Here is a 20906-nt window from a genome sequence, read left to right on the forward strand (position 1 = left end):
CTGGCAGTCAAGTGGTTAAGACTTCAAGCTTCCACTGCAAGGAGACCAGGTGCCATCCCTGGTTGGGGAACTAAGATCCCACATGCCGTGGGGTGTGGCAAAAAAAAAAAAAAAACTCACCCTCTGTGAGTCTCAGTGTCTTCATGTAAATGGCAACACTTAGGATGTCTAACTCATAATGCATTATTACCTCTTCCATGCTGAGATTCAGCTATTACAGAACACAGGATTAAGATTTCTATAAATGTTTTTGAAAATTAGGTTTTACTTGTCTTTCAAGGCTTTCTGAGACAAAGTATCTTTTTTCAGCCACCAGTTACCTAATTTTATGACACCACCCTGGTGCCCTACAATTCATTCCTATTATTACACTACCTGAACTTAGTGACAGAATCCACAGGTTTAAGGCAACAGGCCCATAAACTGCCCTCTTTTGAGAAGCCAGTTCCGATCCCTGGTCCCCAGGCTACCAGGAGTTCTGTCCCCCTTGGCTACAAATTCTGGGTTTCCCATGAACCCCTCTCGGTTTTGATAATTTGCTGAAATGACCCATGAAGTTAGGAAAACACTTTTCTTACTTTTTCTGGTTTACTATAATGTATACAACTTAGGAACAGTCAAATGGAAGCGACCTCTAGGTCAGGGTGGGGGGGATGGAGGGCAGCAGGGGGTTTCCAGGCCCTTTAAGTACAGGCCACCCTCCCAGCACTTCCACTATTTCAATGTGTTCACCAATCTGAAGGAACCTTGAATTTCATTGTTCAGCAGTTTTTATACTTAATCTCCAGCTCCCCTCCGATCCTTAGGAGATGCCGGGTAGGTCTGGGAGTTGAAACTTCTAATCACTTGTTTTTTGTAGAGAGCAGTCCCATCCTGAGGGTATCTGGAGAATCTACCCTATGTCACTTCATTATAATAAACTTCCACGTGATAAAAGGGGCTAGTTGTGAATAACAAAAAAACAGTCCTAATTCCCAGGCAATTCTAAGGGGTTCAGAGCTCTATGTGAAGAACTCAAGACAAAACCTAAACATATATATATTATTATAACACATATATTCTTATTTTAGGCAGCTATTACTTGCTTACACAAGATTAACTTGCTAAATCTATACATTTTTAACCTTGTAGTTTCCTGGGAGAGCTGAGGCAAGTGTGCCCTTGACTGGGTCTGGGCTGCTCCACCAGCATGGCTGACCTTTTTCTGACTCCACAAGGAGTGGGCAGTCGGCTAAGTGTTCAGAACAGTGAATCTACACAACCTCACACCTCCTTCTCCATCTCCATCCCAGGCAAGGCTCCTTACTCCTTATACCCTTGCTTCCCCAGAAAGCCCTAGAACCACAGGACCCTCCCATCTTCAGGCAGCCTCAGAAAGCCCCACCCACTCTGCCCTGCCCTCCAGCCCCAGGTCTGTCTACTTTCATCTGAGGTCCCCTTGCACAGAAAAGTGACAAGACTTTCCCTCCTAAATTTGAGTCCAGACATGGCCAGAGTCCAGGACTTAGGTTGTCACCACATGGACATTTGAGCTAGCGACCTCCTCCTCCAATTCCAGATTAGGGCCTCCAGCAGCCCCTATGTCACCAATTGGCCCCGACTGTTAACTCCTTCCTTTTTTTTTTTTTTTTGCTGCCCCACACGACTTGCGGGATCTTACTTAGTTCCCCCACCAGGGGTTGAACCCAGGGACACAGCAGTGAAAGAGCCAAGCGCTAACCACTGGACCACCAGGGAACTCCCTCCAAAATCCAATTTTAATCTCTCCCTGACATGTCTTCCAGATGCTCAGCCAAAAGAAAAACTTTATTGTCCTTTACTCTGTCCTTTTGCTTAGAACAACATTCATTGCCAATTATCTTGCAGGTTTATTACGAACCTTATTATTTGTATTCCTTTGTAAAAAAGTAAAACAGAAACCTCAGTTAGAGTTGGCACACCAGAAGGGGGAGCCCTCACTGACCTGAGACAATAACGGAATCCAAAAGGAAGAAGACGACTCCCTTCTCTCCTGGAAAGGACTCAGACAATGAAAAGCCATGGACTCTTTGGTGACTATAGCCCTTCTAACTTCCCTCTTTAATCTCTATAAAAGTGTTAGTTCATCATGGCCGCACATCTTAATTGCAATTCCCTGATGATCCTGAAAGAAACCTCATCTTTGCAGAAGAAATAGCCGGGAGGCTATTTGTTTCAGGTCAACAACTTCCATAGGCACCACTCTGGTCCAGAAGCCACCTTACTCTCTGGAGTGGAATGCACTGGGCTCTCCCAGGTCTCCCTGCCTCCACCCTCAGCTCCCCCTTCCCAGTCTGTTCTCCCCTGGGCAGCCTCTGAAATACTTTAAAACTCTAACTCAGAGTGTCTTCCTGATTTATTCACAACCCTCCATGACTTCCAGAATGCCCAGACTGTTGACTCCTCCATAATGCCACGTCTCTGCAGAAGGGACTCCAACCCCAGGTTTCCAGAATGTTCCCTGCTCTTGTGACTCTCCAAGGATTTGCACGTGCCAAGCCCCCAGCCTTTAACACTCTCCACACGGCCTGTCAGAAATAGGGCCACCACACACGCACACCTAAAGTTCTGGAGACGGGCCTGAACCGCAGTGCCCTGAACAAGAGACCCTCATTGGAGGCTTGAGGATTCGGGTCACGATCTTGGGGTGGGGGGGGCCAACAGTCACCTGGGGCGGGTCCTGTAGCGCGCTGGTTGCCATAGGACCCGTTGAGCGCGGCGGGATAATGGTGGTAACGTGGCCCGAATATTCCGGAAGCAGGTTCCGCATCCCGCTCACTCCCGCGGAGTGTGGACGGCGTCCCCTCGAGCTTTTTCCAGTTTCCATTACCTGGACTGCAGCCAGTGATCTAGAGCTTTGGGTCCTGCAAACGCAGCAAAGGCCCCCAAACCGCCGCCAACAGGAAAGACACCGGAAGTCCGCCCCCTCGTATTTCAAAATCCCGGAAGAACCTCTGTTTGGGGCCTTCATTGGTGCGGAGAACAAGCCGATCCGCGCACAGTCTTCTAGGTAATGTAGTTCCCCTCACGCCACCGAGTGCGGTGCGGACGAGACCCACCCCCAACCTGTTTGGGCACTAATGGGCCAAGTCGGTGCGGGAAGGACAAATTAAAAACACGTCAAGGGATTTCCCTGGCGGTACAGTGGGTAAGACTCCGGGCTTCCACTGTAGGGGAGGCGGGTTCGATCCTTAGTCGGGGAAATAAGATCCCCCAAGGCGCATGGCGGGGCCAGGAAAAAAAATGTATTTACAGCACCTGAAACTAAGGGAACCTTGTAAATCAACTATATTTCAAATTTAAAAAAAATTAAATAAAAACATATAAAATTAGAACCAAGAAAACCTGTATCCATAACCTTTATAAAATTCTGCTTTAGCTCGTATTTCTCAGCATAAAACTTGATATAGGATTAGAAAAAAATGCATTCCTGTTGTGAAAAGACTGAGACAAGCTACAGTCCTTATTTGTTGTTTTTGTTACTTTATGAAAATCTTGGAAGAGTCTTCAAGTAAGAAAAATCAATAAGATTTTGGAATGAAAAAGGGAATTATATGCAACAAAATATCTCGGTGTGCTTCATTATTGGGTAAAATAATAACTACATAGATAACATTAGTCTATCGTTGATACTGTCCACCTCAGTAAACCTGAGAGGCAGTAATCAAGCACAACACATTTACTTGGGATCACAGAATTGCAATTCGGGACACGCATTCAAGTAGCAACCCAAAAGGTATTCTGCTAGGGAGTAAAATTCAGGGGATTTTAAATGCAAAGAGAGTTTTGTATTACAGAATTTTAATTGGAATTGGAGGCAGAAGCTAGTATTGTTTGAACAGGATTGTGTACTAAGGCTATCCCTAGAGGGAAGTAATAGTCCATTAGTGTGACAAGTTGTAAGTGTTATTGCAGTTCTTGGAATATTTGCAGGTTGGCTTGGATCAAAAGTTCATGGTTTCACCAGGTGGGGAGGTGCAGGATGTCCACTAATTAATAGCCTCCCAGCTCCAGGTTAAAACCCCTTGACATCAGTGATTCCATTTTATTTCACATTCTACAACACTATTAATTTGGCATGCCTTGAAGGAGTTCTCAAAGCAAATATAAAAATTTTCACAGCATATGCACAAACTATATAATAGCAGCCTTCTTTTATTTAAAAAAAATTAAAATTGAAACAAGAAAAAAAACCCTTTAAGAAGATATTGAGCTGCCTATAATTTTTAAAGAGTTAATATATAAATAATAAATTCAATAAGTACTACTATTTTTTAAGTACTACAAATTAAAAAGAGGAAGATTTAAAACCTGAGAAGGCAATATTCTTTTTTTTTTTTTTTGGCCCCACTGCCCGGCTTGCATGATCTTAGTTCCCCGCATAGGGATTGAACCCAGGCCCACGGCCGAGTCCTAACCACTGGACCACCAGGGAGCTACTGAAGGCAACATTGTTTTATTTATTTATTTATTTATTTATTTATTTATTATTTTTGGCTGCGCTGGGTCTTCGTTGCTGTGTGCGGGCTTTCTCTAGTTGCAGGGAGCGGGGCCTACTCTTTGTTGTGGTGCGCAGGCTTCTTGTTGCGGTGGCTTCTCTTGTTGCAGAGCACGGGCTCTGGGCACATGGGCTTTAGTAGTTGCATCACATGGGCTCAGTAGTTGTGGCTCGTGGGCTCTAGGCGTGCGGGGTCAGTAATTGTGGCTCATGGGCTTAGTTGCGCCGCAGCATGTGGGATGTTCCTGGACCAGGGATCAAACCCGTGTCCCCTGTATTGGCAGGCAGATTCTTAACCACTGTACCACCAGGGAAGTCCCTAAATTTATTTATTTATTTATTTTTATTATTATTATTTTTTTTTGCGGTACGCAGGCCTCTCACTGTTGTGGACTCTCCCGTTGCGGAGCACAGGCTCCGGACACTCAGGCTCAGCGGCCATGGCTCACGGGCCCAGCCGCTCCGCGGCATGTGGGATCTTCCCGGACCGGGGCACGAACCCGTGTCCCCTGCATCGGCAGGCGGACTCCCAACCACTGCACCACCAGGGAAGCCCCCTAAATTTATTTTTAACATAAGCCCCACCATATGATTTTTCCGGCAAATTTGTTCAATATATTATCCTTTCCCCCTTACATGCCTTTGGCAACTTTACTGGAAATAAATTGACATTATTAGGGTTTGTATATATCTACATTCTCTACGCTTTCCCATTGCTCTAAAGTTAGTGTAGATATACAGTAAATTCTTAAATAAGAAGAAAAATATTTTCATATTTCTTGTTTTCAAAACATCCTTCATGCTGCTCAGCCAGCTGGTGTCTGTGTCCAGCCCTAACTCAGATCCTAATTCTGTTCCAAATGCCCATCCACGTCCTCAATCCAATGCGTCCACTTGAATGTCTCAAACACACCATGAACTCATCATGAATAACAGAAATTCATTCCCAATTTCAGTGAATAGTTTTGCCATCCAAACAAGTTTGAAATTCAGATTCATCCTTTGGCCATAATACTCCACACACAATGCTAAGAAATTGTGACTGTATCACATAAGTCTGTTCTGATGTCTGGGTGTCTCCCTTTTGTGTTTGGGTTCCAATGTTATTAGCGTTTCTCTCCAGGTACCAAGTTTCCATGCATCTTTTATCTATTGTACCAGCATGCACTGATGATAATTGGGTCGTTGATTATTTTATAAGCTGTTGAAACATTTCACCTACTTCTACTGCTATTTCTGCATTTATTAGCTAGAAATCCTCTGTAAAGAAGAGTTTTTCCATAATCTTCCGTTCAGTTACCTCAAAATACAGTTTGTAAAGATCAGGGAGGCAAGAGCTTGATCCCTCAACTCTATTTAGCAATTTTCCAGGATAATTATTTGGGCCACTAACATCATGCTCAAACAGTACTGAAATGTTTATCTCAGGGATAAGGTGCACCTGTTGCACACATGCTACCACTGTGATCGTGGTAGCCACTCTCCTAGTAGGAAAAAACATTTAGTAAGTGGCTCTTCTTTTCAGATAAGTCTCTTATTTTATTTTATTATTAAAAATTTTTATTTATTTATTTATTTATTTAGGCTGTGCCCTGTCTTAGTTGCAGTGCGTGGGGTCCTCCTTGTGGCATGTTTAGTTGTGGCATGCGGGATCTTTTTTAGTTGTGGCATGTGGGCTGTTAGTTGCGGCTTGTGGACTCTTAGTTGTGGCATGAGAACTCTTATTTGTGGCATGTTTGGGAGATCTAGTTCCCCGACCAGGGTTCAAACCCAGGCCCCCTGCATTGGGAGCACAGAGGACCCACTGGACCACCAGGGAAGTCCATCTTATTTTATTTTATTATTTACTTATTTATTTGGCTGCGCCATGCAGCAAGCAGGATCTTAGTTTCCCGACCAGGGATCGAACCCATGCCCCCCGCATTGGGAGTGCTGAATCTTAAGCACTTGACTGCCAGGGAAGTCCCAGATAAGTCTTATATTTTAAAATTAATTTTATCTGTTTTAGTCCATTCGAACTGCTGTAAGAAAACATCATATATTGGGTGGCTTATAATCAACAGGCATTTATTTCTCACAGCTCTGGAGGCTGGAAGTCCAAACTCAAGTTCCCCATGGATTCAGTGTCTGGTGAGAGGCCACTTCCTGTTTCATAGAAAGCCCCCTTTTTCTTGCCATGTCCTCACACTGTAAAAGCAGTGAACTTTCTGGGCCCTCTTTTATAAGGGCACTAGTTCCTTTCATGAGGGTAGAGCCCTTCTGACCTAACCACCTACCAAGAATCCTATGTCCTAATATCATGACATTAGGCATTAGGTTTTGAACATAAGAATTGAGGGGAAAACAAACATTGAGACCAAAGCAGTATCTATTTCAGGAAATTGAGTTAGAAATATATGGAAAAAATAGTTAGACTTGCTGGGGTTTCAGCAGAAACACTGAGATGTACTCATGCAGGAAAGAATTATTTTGTGTGGGACACAAGCAGAATGCCACATCATCTCCTTCCTACTTGGCATCCTGACAGGTATCATCCATTTCCCGTTATGATCTTGGCTTAACTCTTCTTTAATTGTTCCTTGATTGAACATACTGAAGCCTACAAAATTACCTCTGAAGCTTTGAGCTACATAAAGTTGAAGAGCAGTGCAATTTATTGGGAATTCCCTGGCGGCCCAGTAGTTAGGATGTGGCACTTTCAGTGCCATGGCCCCAGGTTCGATTCCTAGTCAGGGAACTAAGATCCCCGAAATCCATGCAGCCCGGCCAGGAAAAAAAAAAAAAAAAAGCATGCAGTTTGTGACTGAGTGACATTGCAGTGTGTGCATTCAGGTTTTCCTTTGTGCTCCTGTTTGCTGAATGCAGTCTACAAAACAATATCTCCCTTTAAAGGGAATACATCTTCAAAAAACAGAAGGGACAAAATAAAGATACTTGGATAATAACATATGCTTAAAATTATAATTTATGTCAAAGCACCCTCATTAAAAAAAAATCTACCCTATATTTTCCCAACTTACTTTTTATGAACTTCATCAATTTATTTAAAAGTTTATAGAAAGGGGGCTTTCCTGGTGGCGCAGTGGTTGAGAGTCCGCCTGCCGATGCAGGGGATACGGGTTCGTGCCCTGGTCCGGGAAGATCCCACATGCCGTGGAGCGGCTGGGCCCGTGAGCCATGGCCGCTGGGCCTGCGCATCCGGAGCCTGTGCTCCGCAACGGGAGAGGCCACAACAGTGAGAGGTCCGTGTACCACAAAAAAATAATAATAAAATAAAATAAAAAATATTTTATTCATTCATTCATTCATTCATTATGCGTTACGTCTTCGTTGCGGCCCTCGGGCTTCTCTGGTTGTGGCGCGCGTGGTAGCGTAGTTCTTGTTCTACAGCCGGCCGGGAGCGGGTGTCTCTGTTCCTTCTAGGAGCCTGGGGCCCAGAGGCCTGGAGAGGAACTGGCAAAGGAAATGCAGAGGCTCTAATGAAGGAGGCGAGGCATGGGATGTTCCTAAAGGGGACGATCCAGATTTCCCTGTTGTGTTTTTTGCGTCTTGTCATTTAAGATGCTCGGAATATAACAAGTGGACATACTGTATTGTAAATGTTTTAATGTTCGTATTCTGCTGACTCAACATCCCCACGGACTGGCTGTGAGCACATCCCCACCCCCCACCCCGGGTGACTGGGTACACCAGAGTGATGAGGCTGTGGCCCCAACTCAAGTTCCCCTTCTTGTCCTCCCATGACTTAGTGATACTCCAACCCACCAATGAAATCCCCTCATGACTTTTGCCTGGGTACTCCGCCCTGATCCCCAGTAATGGCACTTACCTAGGGGGCCCCACTCTTCTCCGCTCCGCGGCATGTGGGATACTCCCGGACCGGGGCACGAACCCATGTGCCCTGCATCGGCAGGCGGACTCTCAACCATTGCGCCACCAGGGAAGCCCCAATAAAATATTTTTTAAAAAAAGAACTGCACTACCCAGCAGGCTGTGCTTTGCGGGATGGCTGTGAGGGCCGGACTGATGGCGTCACAGAAAAAGGGGCGTTACTGGCTCTCGTTGTCAGGGGCGGGACTTCCTGCGCCGGAGAAGCGGGCTTTTCTTTGTGGTGAGGCTGGTGTGTCCCCACCCACTACAAGCTCTTCCCGGGACTTAGGGACGGAGCGGGGAGGACAGCCAGGAGGGCCCACCTGTGCCTTTGTACGACCTGGGGGAGGGTCAGCTAAGCCCTCTGGACCCGCCGGTCTCCGGCGCCCTCACGTGGCCCTACGCTCCCCGCGGTGCGATGGCGGCGCTGGTGACCCCGGCGCAGGTGAGTGGACGGTGAGCCAGGCCACGCCCGCTCGGACCCCACCCACGTGGCCGAGGCGCGCTGCTGTGCACGGTGGTGGTGTCCTGTGAGTCCTCACCTTGTCCTCCCCAGGGCATTGTTTTCGGAGCCTCGGGATGGGGTCGCTTGTGCTCCGGGTGGGAATCCAGGTTAGGGGCTTCACGCGGAGGGTCCCATTTCTGTCAGTCAGTGGGACGCTGTGTGGTAGGGAGAGATGTGGTTTCTCGAATCCCCCTAACCCCATACCGCTGGCGTGGAAGGACCCGCAGGGAGGAGCGCAGGCCGCACAGTCCGGAGACCTTTCTGTGTGTTGCGGCCCCGCCCCTTCCCGAGTCTCGGACCTTGAGCAGCCTTCCCTGTTGCCCTTGGTTTCTGTTTTCTCGGGCACAAAACAGGAATATTAAAGTTCCTCCAACTGGGTTTGAGGGAACTAGAAAAAGCACATGGGTGACGTGTATCCCCCCGCGTCCAGCACGGTGCAGGGAGCATCGCTCTGGCTTTCTTTCCACGGAGGCGCCTCCTGAGCCTTTGTTGATGTTAGAGGCTCATCCCTGGGGGAATCTGACCCTTGGGCTTCCCAGCTGTGTAACCTCTACAAAGATAAGGGCTGGGGTGGGGAAGAGGCAGGAGTAGCCTGCAGCAGCTTGGGGATTGCAGCCCTGCTAGGACAGAAAAGGTGTCAGGACAGGCAGTGCGCCCAGAAGGCCAAGGAATTTGTCTTTCAGTTTACAGCCAGTGGAACTGGCTTCCCACTGAATCTGTTTTCCTGTTTGAGGTTCCGTTACATATGGTAAGTGGTGATAGTGTGCAGGAGTGTGGTGTCCCTTTGGACACAAATACACAAGAGGTCCTGGGTAACTCCATAGCCGTGGCCCTGAGTACCCTCATCATAGTCCTGATCGCTGTCAGGACTTGTCTTATTTGTTAACTTCCCATTCACTTGGCTCCTTCCTCACTTTTTTTTTTTTTTTTTTTTTTTTTTTTTTGCGGTACGCGGGCCTCTCACTGCTGTGGCCTCTCCCGTTGCGGAGCACAGGCTCCGGACGCGCAGGCTCAGCGGCCATGGCTCACGGGCCTAGCCGCTCCACGGCACGTGGGAACTTCCCGGTCCGACCCGCGTCTCCTGCATTGGTAGGCGGACTCTCAACCACTGCGCCACCAGGGAAGCCCTCCTTCCTCACTTTATATCAGACTCACTCCAGTGTGCTGTCCTGAAAGAGGCTTTTCGTGGTGCCCCGTCGAAAGCAGACTGTAACCTCTTGTCATCTCGCGCTATTTTCTTGACTTTGGCATCTTTGGGTCCCTGTGACATTGTCTTCTTCATTTATTTAGTTGCTTGTTTAGGATCTCTTCCCAGCCCCCGAGCATGAGCACCTGTTGCTGCTCATAACCTAGAACAACAGCCTGGGCTTATAAAAGGTACTCAACAAATGGTTCAGTGAATGAATGGGTCTCCCCCTCAGGTGTTTGCCTCACACTTATAATAAATACAGTCTTTCTCCCAACTATGGCCCACAGGGCTCTCTCTACTTGAATTGCCCCTTGCTTACCCCCAAGCTTTTTTCCCTCCATTTTTCCCTCACTCACCGCACATGGCCAGGCAGTCCTGAACTTGTCAAACTCCTGCCCAGTTTGCAGCTTCAGCTTGCACTCATCTTTGTCTGGGGCCCTGTTCCCAGATCTCTGCAGGGCTATCTCACCACTCCTGAGCATCAGCGTCACCTCTTAGGATAGTCTTTTTCTCGCCGTTTTATAATAATTCTGGCTAAGATACCCCTGCCCCCACCTGCCAATCTTCTGGCAACTCTGTTCCTGCTTTTACTGGATGTTCAATTCCCACTTCTGCTCTTTAAATTTGAGGTTGTGGCTGATTTTCTAGAGCTGCCTGGGGCTCAGACCTCTGGCTGTGACACGGAGGTAATGATGGCATTTACCTCATGGGCTGTGGGAGGATTAGTAAGAGTCACAAAATACATTGAACACGTAACTGTGCCAGGCAGTCCAGCATCTGCCATGTAAACATTTTCTCTTTAGTTCTCCAAACTGCCTGGTGAAGTGGGACTGATTGTTGTATTGATGCAGAATCGAGGCTTAGAGAAATGATGGGATGTCCTCCCTGTGGTCGCACTGGCAGGAAGTGTCAAATTCCAGAGTCTTGATTCAAACCCTGGAAGTCTGGCTCCCGAGCAAGGAATCTTATTGTGTAAAGGTCTCAACTTGGGGCAGGTGCACTGTGAGGACCAGGGAGGCTTAGGTGCTATCACTTTACTGTTACCATTGTTGGAATTATCATCACGATCATTTTCCCAGAGCATTTACCGTCTCTCCCCAGTCCTCATGGAACACCACTGTCTGTGTCACTGTGACACTGTCTGTGTCATCTCCAGTGATTTCCTTCATGGGAGGCTTTTCTCTCAGCCACAATTGCATTATGTCCCAAGGTTGCATGTGCTTCCCCCTTGAGCCCAACACAGAACTTGGCGATCCGGAGGCCTCGGTGATTCAAGCCTGGGTCTCTGCATCTTCACCAGCAACAGAGTGACAGGGTTGATCCCATCCAAGTGCACAAGGCCAACACCACTACCTGTGTTTGACTCTCCAGGTGGTGATGACCTTTAAGAATGTGGCTGTGACCAAGAAGAGTGGGGACAACTTGACCTGGACCAGAGGACTCTGTACCAGGAGGTGATGCTGGAGACCTGTGAGCTTCTGGTCTCACTGGGTAAGTGCTTAGCTCTCACACCTGTGGGGGACCCCACCTGCCTTGTTTCTGGGCTGATCAGGAAGGTCACAGGAGTCACCTTTCCTCCTCCCCACAGGTCCTGCAGTTTTCTGGTCCCTTCTCCTTCCTGGTCTCCCTGTGTCTGTAGCAGTGATTGGTGGGAAAGAAACAATGTCCTTCTGAACACCAGCCCCCATCCCAGTGCCCAGCACCCTGGGGCCTCAGTCTGAGGTCCCTGTTCCAGATTCCACAGGAGGGAAGCTGACTGGCCCAGCCTGGTGACATCAGGTGTCCCCACAGCCCAGTTAGCAGGGCTGTTCTCAGAGGGTGAGTCAGGCAGACCGCTGCATGGCATTTGTCATCAATGCCACCCAGGGATCTTCCTAAACAGCACAATCTCGGTTCAAAGGTCCCTGGTGTCTACATAATCCTCACATGTTTCCTGTGGCCTGGGCAGATTGCTATGTGGCAATACTTGGAGGGCCAGGGAAAGATTCTCCAGGAAGCTGTATAGGCTCTGAATCATCAAACAACAAATAGGACTATTTGTCCCATAGCCTGGATTGATGTGTCCGGGAATCAAGGGGTAGATATGTGAGTGGTACCACTGACCGTTAGCCATAGAGAGGCACTAGGGGAAATTTTTGCTTCCTGTCTTCCTGAAGCACTGATTGTATAGAGGTCTTAGTAGCAAAGGGAAGAGTGCTTTCACTCCTGCAGTAGAATGATTCCGTTGTCCTGGAGAGTAACACTTCCAGTCTGCCACTTTGCGCTACACATGCTTCTGAATCAACAGGCAGAGTAAGAGTTACTGTGCTGGCCCTGGTGATTGAATGTGATTATCAGGTGCAAATTGGACTATACTTCCCTCTGCTACTTGCACAAAGGAAGTGTGTGTCTGGAATGCAGAGATCCCTTAAGATGTCTTGTCATGATCTATGGTAAAGTCAATGGAAAACTATCCACAACCTACTTCAGGCAGGACAACTCATGGCCCAGACCCTTCAGGAAAGAATGCTTTGGTCACCCCACCAGGGAATAAAAAATGACCATTCGAGGGCTTCCCTAGTGGCGTAGTGGTTGAGAGTCCGCCTGCCGATGCAGGGGACACGGGTTCGTGCCCCGGTCCGGGAGGATCCCACATGCCGCGGAGGGCCTGGGCCCGTGAGCCATGGCCTCTGAGCCTGCGCGTCCGGAGCCTGTGCTCCGCAGCGGGAGAGGCCACAACAGTGAGAGGCCCACGTACTTCAAAAAAAAAAAAAGAAAGAAAAAAAATGACCATTCGAGGTGCTGCTGAGGACAAAAGGAACATGGAATGGATTGTGGAAGAGCTACATATTAGTTAGCTCATGTGACCATTAACAGAAGTGAGGATAGTAATGTCGTATTCCTAATTTTTGTCATGAATGTGTGTGTACAGCCAATATCTTTTTTGTTTTGGTTTGTTTTTTTTTGCGGTACACGGGCCTCTCACTGTTGTGGCCTCTTCCGTTGCGGAGCACAGGCTTCAGACGTGCAGGCTTAGTGGCCATGGCTCACAGGCCCAGCCGCTCCGCAGCATGTGGGATCCTCCCGGACCGGGGCACGAACCCGTGTCCCCTGCATCGGCAGGTGGACTCTCAACCACTGCGCCACCAGGGAAGCCCCAGCCAATATCTTTTTCTTCCTTATTTCACCCCCTTGTCATTTAACAGAAGATGTGTTGACTTCACATCACAGTATTTAAGTATTGTTAAATTTATATCATAGTATTTGGTTATAGGATATCAAGGAGGAGAGTGAATGTTACCCAGGGAATCTGTCTCCTTTCTGAAGAAAGAGTTACTGTATTTTTGGTTGTACACAGGATAGTTGTATCATGACCTTGTTGTCTTTATTTGGAGATAAGGAGTGGTTTAAGTTTGTATGGTGCCAAGTTGACAAGAGGTAGACTTGTGATGATTAATTTTATATATCAACTTGACTCGGCTGTGATACCTGAATATTGTTCAAATACCAGTCTAGATTTCACTGTGAAGCTTTTTTTTAATGGAGTAAATACCTATTTTTTTTTTGTAATTTTAAAATTTATAGACCAAACACATGTGCAAAAAGAATGGCCTCAACTTAATGGCATGTTGTCCCTTAAAAAAGTAGAAAAATAAGACAAAGCCAAATTAAGCAAGACTTTGGTTCAGTATTATACTGGAAATTTTAATAAAACGAGACTTCTATTCAGTATTGAGATGGAGGTTATAGTCACAATAATGAGGCAATAAAAAGTAAAATTACTCACATTGTTAAGGAAAAATTAAAACTGATCTATGGAGAAAACTCTATGGGATCTCCAAACAAAGCATAATCCAGAATAAACATATACAATGGAATACTACTCAACCATAAAAAAGAATGAAATTTTGCCATTTGGATGGACTTGGAGGGTATTATGAAATTATGAAATTTTGCCACATGGATGGACTTGGAGGGTATTATGCTAAGTGAAATAAGTCAGATAGAGAAAGACAAATACTGTATAATATCACTTACATGTGGAATCTTAAAAATACAACAAACTAGTGAATATAACAAAAAAGAAGCTGACTCACAGATACAGAGAACAAACTAGTGGTTACCTGTGAGGAAAGGGAAGTGGGGAGGGGCCATACAAGGGTAGGGGAATCAGAGGTACAAACTGTGATGTACAACATAAGCTACAAGGATATATTGTACAACACAGGGAATATAGCCAATATTCTATAACTATAAAATGGAGTACAACCTTTAAAAATTGTGAATCACTATATTGTACTCCTGTAATTTATATAACATTGTACATCAGCTATACGTCAATAAAAAACAAAACATAACATTAACCAAATAAACCCTGCTAGAACGACTGAGTATCTGAAGCTTGAAGAATTCAAGATCCATATAAAAGAAGCCATTCTATTTGCAATAGCAGTAAACAGTTGAGAACTTCAGATCCCCCCTCCCCGCCCCAAATGTCTGTGTTGAAATGTACCAGGGACTTGTTTTAATCATGCACTGTGAGACATGCAGACATGGAAGTTATTATGAAGAGGGACATTTACACGGTTCCCTAGAAACAGGAAGCACAGCATGTCACACTGGGCTGCATATGCTGGGCCTCCACCTTCTGCTCAGGAGGCAGGTCAAGAAGAGCATGGCTCACAGCCTTGAAAAATTCTGGCAGACTCTGGGCTTCAGGGGTCATCCCTAGTTGCCACCCAGAAGAGGACCTTCACCCAATCATGAGGCACCTTTATGGCATCGGAGGACTTCCAGTCACCAGAATTGGGATAAATGAATGTCTGTTCTTCATAAATCACCCAGTCTATGGTGTTCTGTTTTAGCAGACCTATAAGACTAAGACAGACAGTTTGAAATTTTTCAGCGGGCTCCGTTTTGGAAGGGTGGACCCTAGTTGTCCTATACCTAGCTCTGGTATAGGTACCAGAGCTAGGTACCTATACCAGAACTAGGTACGGTATAGGGCAGAGAGGATTATTGGTTTGGTGTGTGAGTTTGATAAGGTTATGGTTGGGAGTGTGGGCTCCAGATTGGTCGGTTTTTGTATAACAAGCATGCTTATAGGGGAGGGATTTGTTACCTGCCGGAATTAGCTAGCTCTGAGAGGGATAGCCTCGCTAGGAATAAGGCCCCAAAGGCCAGAGTAGGAAAAATACAAAAAAATAAGAAAATATAGTCAGTACAATTAAAATTTAGCATACCATCAGATGTAGAAAATACATGCAAGATGGGTAAACAGAATTTTAAAAATTAGAGAAAAAAAATTAAGACCCAAGTAAAAGGAGAGATATCTCACATTTATGGATTGTAACACTCAATATTTCCTTCTAAATTGATCTATGTGTTAAGTGAAATCCAAGTCAGAATCTCGGTAAGCTCTTTTTTTTTTTTTTTAATAGAAATTTCAAAGTGGATTCTACAATGAAAATGCAAGTGCAAAGGACCAAGAATAGCCAAACAACCTGGAAACAAGAAAGTACTAGTGTAAATACAAATAGATAAATGTAAGGGAATAGGAGGTCTAGAAATAAACATACACACAACTGATCAGTTGTTTTTCAGTGAAGGAACAAAAGCAATTTGGTATAGAAAGAATGATTTGTTACATCAGTGTGCGGTAGCAGTTGGGTATGCAATTGGGTATGCAAAGAGAACTTATAAAAATTAAATAACTATGGATCATAGACATATACAGAAAAACCTAAAACTGCAAGAGTTACAAAATACTGGGTTGGCCAAAAAAGTTGGTTCGGGTTTTTCGGTAGCATCTTACAGGAAAACCTGAACGAACTTTTTGGCCAACCCGATAAAACAGGAACACAGGTTTTGACCTTGTGTGGAAGTCACATGCCCTACATCCTCTCCAGTATTGCATGTGCTGACTCTATACCAGTCACACCTTTTTTCTATCTACCTCCTCTCATCCAAAGCCCAACCCCACCTCTCCCACCACAACCCAAGAGACTCCCTGCTGACCTCATTTACTCTTGTCTTTTCCATTATGGTTTATTACAAGATATTGAATATAGTTCCCTGTGCTCTACAGTAGGACCTTGTTGTTTATCTGTATATAGTAGTTTGTATCTGTTTATCCTAAGCTCCTAATTTATCCCTCCCTCCACTCCCTTTCCCTTTTGGTAACATTAAGTTTGTTTTCTGTATCTGTGAGTCTGTTTCTGTTTTTTTTTTTTCTTGTAGAATCTTTTATTTCAGTGATTAAAAGAAGGCACTAAACGGAAACTGTGCTGATTTACATTAGGCATGCACCTCTACCTGAAACTGCTGTTAGTTTTTGAGTGGCCTAAATCTTTATAACTTATTTTTTCATTTAGGCACATCTTTAAATTTTTTTGGACCCCAATACACAGGGTAAGTTAACTTCTTCCTTGTGGCAGTTTAGTATGAGAATTATGTTCACTGGCTAGATTCCTTTAACCACAGGGCTCTAGACTCTCAGGCTACCTGTACGAGCTCAAGACTGTACTTTATATAGATATATAAGTGAATCACAGTATAAGGGAGAGAAAGAATCTAGAAAGGTGAAATGTACTGTATGAATATTCCATACATCTTTTTTTCCAGCACTGATAGTCAAACACTAGATAAGGAGGGCTACAGTCAAGTACCAAATTACTCTTCCCCCGCTGCTGCCCTTTCTGAGAGACACAAAGATGTATGTCGATGTCTCTAGAAATCTGAAACAAATCCACACAAATAACAGATTATTACCTATGTGGTCCCACTATCAAATTATAGAGCAGTTCCACTATTAAAACTGTAGGGAACCGTTAATGGGACTATGAGAAAAGCTTCATCCCACATACAGTAATATACATCTAGTAGAATTTTTCATTCATCTGTCATTTGTTTTCCCAAGATTAGCATTAAAAAACACAACCCCAAATACATTTGACCCTCAAACACCCCCCCACACAAAAATTGGTCTTTGTTCATTCTCAGATGACAGGATGTCCCAAGAGTGACAAAGGTGGGAGCCGATCCCCCCATAGCCTTTTCTTCAACCATCCCATCAACTGCTCTTCATTTCTTGAACTACCTTCCTTTTCCAAAGAGGTAATGCTGAGGTCAGTCAGAATGGCTTTCTGAGAAGACTGGCTTGGACTTCTGTGTCTGTTACAGTCGATTCAAGTTGAATTGGTTTGTATCAATGAAGCGCCCAATGCAGTTCACAAAACAGGCCTCAGCCGGACTGTCCAACTTTGGCCCAGGCTTGTCTATGCATTTTTCCCAACAAAGTTTCGTCATCTGGTGCACCAGCTGGCTGGAAGTGCTGCTTCTGAGTCTCTACCTCCATGAAATGCTGCAGCTGCCAGTCAACCAAGCCCAAACCCACTGGGGAGGAAGATGAGGAGGAATCCATCCCAGTGCGGCCACGCGTGCCGAGACGAACTCCGCACCAACTCACCAACCTTCACGTCTGCTGCTGTTTTGTTTTGTTTTTTAAGATTTTTAAATATTTTATTTATTACCATTTATTGTTGGCTGCATTGGGTTTTCGTTGCTGTGCACGGGCTTTCTCTAGTTGTGGCGAGTGGGGGCTACTCTTTGTTGAGGTGCGCGGGCTTCTCATTGTGGTGGCTTCTCTTGTTGCGGAGCACGGGCTCTAGGCGCGCAGGCTTCAGTAGCTGTGGTTCGCATGCTCAGTAGCTGTGGTTCGAGGGCTCTAGAGTGCAGGCTCAGTAGTTGTGGCGCGCGGGCTTAGTTGCTCCGTGGCATGTGGACCAGTGCTTGAACCCATGTCCCCTGCATTGGCAGGCGGCTTCTTAACCACGGTGCCACCAGGGAAGCCCCTGTTTCTGTTTTGTAATAAGTTCATTTGTATCATATTTTAGATTCCACGTATAAGGGATATCATATGGTATTTGTCTTTCTCTTTCTGGCTTACTTTGCTTAGTATGATAACCTCTAGGTCCATCCATGTAGCTGCGAATAGCATTATTTCATTCTTTTTTATGGCTGAGTAGTATTCCATTGTGTGTGTGTGTGTATACACACATCACATCTTTATCCTTCCATCTGTTGGACATTTATGTAGTTTCCATGTCTTGGCTATTGTAAATAGTGCTGCTGTGAACATAGAGGTGCATGTATCTTTTTGAATTAGCGTTTTCTCCAGATGTATGCCCAGGAGTGGGATTGCTGGATCATATGGTAACTCTATTTTGAGTTTTTTAAGGAAACTCCATACTGTTCTCCATAGTGGCTTTACCAGCTTACATACCCACCAACAGCACAGGAGGGTTTTCTTTTCACTACGCCCTCTCCAGCATTTATTTGTTGACTTTTTTTTTTTTTTTTTTTTTTTTTTGCGGTATGCGGTCCTCTCACTGTTGTGGCCTCTCCCGTTGCGGAGCACAGGCTCCGGACGCGCAGCCTCAGCGGCCATGGCTCATGGGCCCAGCCGCTCCACAGCATGTGGGATCTTCCTGGACTGGGGCACGAACCCATGTCCCCTGCATCGGCAGGCAGACTCTCAACCACTGCGCCACGAGGGAAGCCCATATTTGTTGACTTTTTCATGATGGCCATTCTGACCCGTGTGTGGTGATACCACATTATAATTCTGATTTGCATTTCTCTACCAATTAGTGATGTTGAGCATCTTTTTATGTGCCTATTGGCCATCTGTATGTTCTTTGGAGAAAAGTCTATTTAGGTCTCTGTCCATTTTTTTTTGTTGGGTTATTTGTTTGTTGTTGTTGTTGTTATTCAGTTGTATGAGCTGTTTGTATATTTTGGAAATTAAGCCCTTGTCAATCACATTGTTTGCAAATATTTTCTCCCAGTCCGTAGGTTGTCTTTTCGTTTTGTTCATGGTTTTCTTTGTTGTGCAAGAGCTTATAAGTTTGATTAGGTCCCATTTGTTTATTTTTGCTTTTATTTCTTTTGCCTTGGAAGACTGACCTAAGAAAACATTGCAATGGTTTATGTCAAAGAATGTTTTGCATATGTTCTCTTCTGAAAGTTTTATGGTGTCATGTCTCATGTTTAAGTCTTTAAGCCATTTTGAGTTTATTTTTGTGTATGGTATGAGGGAGTGTTCTAACTTCATTGATTTACATGTGGCCGTCCAGCTTTCCCACCACCACTTCCTGAAGAGATTGTCTTTTTTCATTGTATATTCTTGCCTCCTTTGTTGAAAATTAATTGACCATAGGTGTGTGGGTTTATTTCTGGGCTCTCTCTTCTGTTCCATTGATCCATGTGTCTGTTTTTATGCCAGTACCATGCTGTTTTGATGACTATAACTTTATAGTATTGCCTGTGGTGTGGGAGGGTTATGCTTCCAGCTTTTTTCTTTTTCCTCAGGATTGTTTTGGCAATATGGGTCTTTTATGGGTCCATATAAATTTTAGAATTTTTTTGTTCTAGTTCTGTGAAAAATGTCATGGGTAATTTGATAGAGATTTCATTGAATCTGTAGATTGCTTTGGGTAGTATGGCCATTTTAACACTATTAATTCTTCTAACCCAAGAGCATGGGATAGCTTTCCATTTCTTTGAATCATCTTCAGTTTCTTCTATCAGTGTTTTATAGCTCTCAGCATATAAGTCTTTCACCTCCTTGATCAGGTTCATTTCTAAGTATTTTAATTTTTTTTTTAACCCCACATTTATTTATTTTTGGCTGTGTTGGGTCTTCGTTTCTGTGTGAGGGCTTTCTCTAGTGGCAAGCGGGGGCCACTCTTCATCGCGGTGTGCGGGCCTCTCACTATCGCAGCCTCTCTTGTTGTGGAGCACAGGCTCCACACGCGCAGGCTCAGTAGTTGTGGCTCACAGGCCTAGTTGCTCCGCGGCATGTGGGATCTTCCCAGACCAGGGCTCAAACCCATGTCCCCTGTATTAGCAGGCCGATTCTCAACCACTGCACCACCAGGGAAGCCCAAAGTATTTTAATTTTTTTAATGTAATTTTAAAAGAGATTGTTTTCTTACTTTCCCTTTCTGATATTTCATTGTTAGTGTAAAGAAGTGCAGCTGATTTCTGTGTGTTAATCTTGTATCCTGCTACCTTGCTGAATTCATTTATCAGTTCTAGTAGTTTTTGTGTGGAGTCTTTAGGGTTTTCAATATATAGTATCATGTCATCTGCATATAATGAGAATTTTACATCTTTCCTTTCAATTTGGATACTTTTTATTTCTTTTTCTTGTTTGATTGCTCTGGCTAGGACTTCCAATACTATGTTGAATAGAAGTGGTGAGGGTGGGCGTCCTTGTCTTGTTTCAGTTTTTAGAAGGAAGGCTTTCATCTTTTCACCATTGAGTATTATGTTGGCTGTGGGTTTGTCATAAGTAGCTTTTCTTTTGGCTGCGTTGGGTCTTTGTTGCTGCCCGCGGGCTTTCTCTAGTTGCAGTGAGTGGGGGGTACTCTTCGTTGCAGTGCGTGGGCTTTTCATTGTGGTGGCTTCTCTTGTTGCAGAGCATGGGCTCTAGGCACATGGGCTTCAGTAGTTGTGGCACGTGGGCTCAGTAGTTCTGGCTTGCAGGCTCTAGAGCACAGGCTCAGTAGTTGTGGCATACAGGCTTACTTGCTCCGCGGCATGTGGGACCTTCCTGGACCAGGGCTTGAATCTGTGTCCCCTGCATTGGCAGGCAGATTTTTAAACACTGCGCCACCAGGGAAGTCTCATAAATAGCTTTTATTATGTTGAGATATGTTCCCTTTATACCCACTTTGGTGAGAGTTTTTATCATGAATGGATGTTGAATTTTATCAAATGCTTTTTCTGCGTCTATTGAGATGTTCACATGGTTTTTGTCTTTTTTTTTGTTGATGTGGTAT

General features: G+C 45.0%; 1 pseudogene; it reads right to left on the reverse strand.

The window, feature by feature from the left end:
* Positions 1-17187: 17187 nt before the first annotated feature.
* LOC132480965 (mitochondrial import inner membrane translocase subunit Tim8 A-like) lies at positions 17188-17482 on the reverse strand (annotated as a pseudogene).
* Between the last annotated feature and the right edge of the window lie 3424 nt (positions 17483-20906).

This window comes from Mesoplodon densirostris, chromosome 19 (genome assembly GCF_025265405.1).
Source record: "Mesoplodon densirostris isolate mMesDen1 chromosome 19, mMesDen1 primary haplotype, whole genome shotgun sequence".
NCBI lineage: Eukaryota > Metazoa > Chordata > Mammalia > Artiodactyla > Ziphiidae > Mesoplodon > Mesoplodon densirostris.